Below are 2,782 nucleotides of genomic sequence, written 5' to 3'. Positions count from 1 at the left end.
ATTTTAAGTAGGGTAACTTGTAATCTGTAACCTATTACATTTCCAAAGTAACCTTCCCAACACTGTGTATCCACTCATCCACTCTGTACCACTGTATCCACTCATTTGTCACAAAAACGCGCGCGCACACACACAAACACACACACACACGCACACGCACACGCGCACACACACACACACACACACACACACACACACACACACACACACACTCACTCACGCTCTCTCCGTAACACACTGCCTTCCACTTAACACTAGATGGAGCTATTTGTCTCATTTCATGGCTGCATGCTTCACGGGAAACTCTTCAGATAATTTTGTGCCTCTGAAATACACCGATTAAATACAGTACAGTGTAATTTAGATCATCAGTTACAACCAAATAAAAGACACCTTTGAATATAGTGTATAACCTAAGAACAGTGCGAACAAAGATATAAGAAATTGCATGAAATGCCACTTGTGGAAAAGAGGTCCATTTTTTGCATTCTGTTCAAACGAGTAGGCCTACTACCGAAATAATATGCTTTAAAAGAATATACTTAAATGTGAACTGAATGTAATATTTTGGGGCCATATTATTTATAATAAAATGAAAATGAATTATAAATTAATTTATATTAGGCCTACATGCAGTTAGTTGAACTTAGACCCGCTTTATATGTAATTTCATAATTCCTAAAAGTGTCTTTTGAAACTATTCAGCTATTAAAACTTGTATGCCATGTAATTAAATATATTTATAATTACACATTTGTAATGATTAAGTTGCAATTTAACATTAATTATTATTTAAATATAATATCAAATAACACACTATAGTTCAAATAATAATCAAGTACGTTATGTGCTGTAGTCAATACATCAAAACATCAAAAGTGTACTTTAAAGCATGACAAGATTATGATTTAAAATTTACTTTTAATTTGACATCATTACAAAGTACACTTTTTAAAAGTGCACTTAAGAAACAATCATGAAAATGTACTCTCTTCAAGTACACTTAATTGACCTTTCATTTCATTAATATTGTATTATCTGCAAGGTCCGTTTTTTTTTAATATATTTTTAAGATTTGAAACACATTCAATACAATTAAAGCTGCAGTCCGTAACTTTTTTTGGTTAAAAATTATCCGAAATCAATATTTGAGAAAGTACATACCCAGCCAGTGTTTGAAACTATCGCCTTACTTTAGCCCGATTCACAACGGTTAGCTTATAATAATGTTTTCTAATTTGAGTGGTACAGGTAGGTTTTCGCGGGAAATTCGAGCATGGCACTGCGTCATTACGTCACATCTGTAAACATAAAGAAGTTGTCCCGGCTACTAGGCTATGGCATGTGAGGATGCTGCAGATGGCCTATTGCTCATAACTTTTTCTCACAGCAGCTGGAATAATTAAATGTATCATTTTGATGGCGGCTTGTAATCCAGAAAGGATTATGTGTTTATGAAACACATGTGAATGAAATTAAATTATATTCCAGTTATAAATGTGCTTCTGATTACAGATAGCCTGGGATTACACAAGATTTGTATTTTAAAGACAACCAGTTCGAAAGGAGCATAATTTGCTTTTTGGGTTAAAATAATTTCTTAATATGAAATTCGAGTGGTATGACAATTAGAGATTAGACTGTACAGAAATTGAAATCTACTCGCTTATACACACTATAGGCTACTCATAGTCCGTTGGTCAGAACAAACGTGGCAGACTTGTTACTTGTTCAGATGACAATATCCGGTGAAAATGCTTATTTGAGTCATATATCCCAAGACGTAGGCTAGAATCTGTGAGTGCAAAGTAGAATATCCACACCGGTGCGGTGACTGAGTGCCACACACACATACTCCTCAAAACACTAGATTCCTCCACGCTGGAGCCGTGCCGCAGCACAACCCACGCAAGGAAGATAATTCCGCACACAGCCGCAATTGCAGGTTTTCAAACAGAGATGGCGACAAAGAGGCAACACTTACGGACTGCATCTTTAAGTACAATTCATTTTCACAAGGGACTTTGCGAAAGTTGATATGTTCAGTGGTGTGATTTACAATAGCCAAATAAAACTGTTTTAAACAATATTTTTATAATTCTGTAATAATTATTGTGCTTGTACATAATACTAGTTATTACTAGTTGATTCAGTGGTTTTACATATTGTAATTTTTTTTTACTTGAATTTTACCACATGAAGCACAGTTAACATTTTATTTTATTTTATTTATTTATTTATTCAAGATTTCGTTGCCTTGGAATTATAAGGTTCTATCTGACATTTTTGTCAAAATTTAGTTATTCACATATTCTTATTCTGTCACAACTTATTTACATTATGTGACGTTTTTTTTTTTTTTAAGTTCTGTACATTTGGGGACTTTTTATTTAGAAAACAAAAAGGTTCTATCTACAAAGTCAAGGTTCTATCTGTGAGCCAATCAAAATGAAGGACCTGTTAGTGTTCAATGCTGTTATGTTTGACATTTTAGAGTTTTAGAGAGTTTACCATTATACCATTTACCATTCCTTAAATTTACATGCTAAATAAGTTAAATTTAACATGTCATCACCCTGGAATTATAAGGTTCTATATGCCATTTTTGTCAAAATTGAGTTAATCACATATTCTTATTCTATGACAACTTATTTACATTATGTGATGTTTTTTTTTTTTTTTAAGTTGTGTACATTTTGGGACTTTTTATTTAGAAAACAAAAAGGTTCTATCTACAAAGTCGAACTCTAACTTGGTTCTATAAGGTTCTATCTGTGAGCCA

Source organism: Sinocyclocheilus anshuiensis, unplaced genomic scaffold (genome assembly GCF_001515605.1).
Source record: "Sinocyclocheilus anshuiensis isolate Anshui unplaced genomic scaffold, SAMN03320099.WGS_v1.1 scaffold986, whole genome shotgun sequence".
Lineage (NCBI taxonomy): Eukaryota > Metazoa > Chordata > Actinopteri > Cypriniformes > Cyprinidae > Sinocyclocheilus > Sinocyclocheilus anshuiensis.
Note: the sequence above shows the minus strand (reverse complement) of the source record.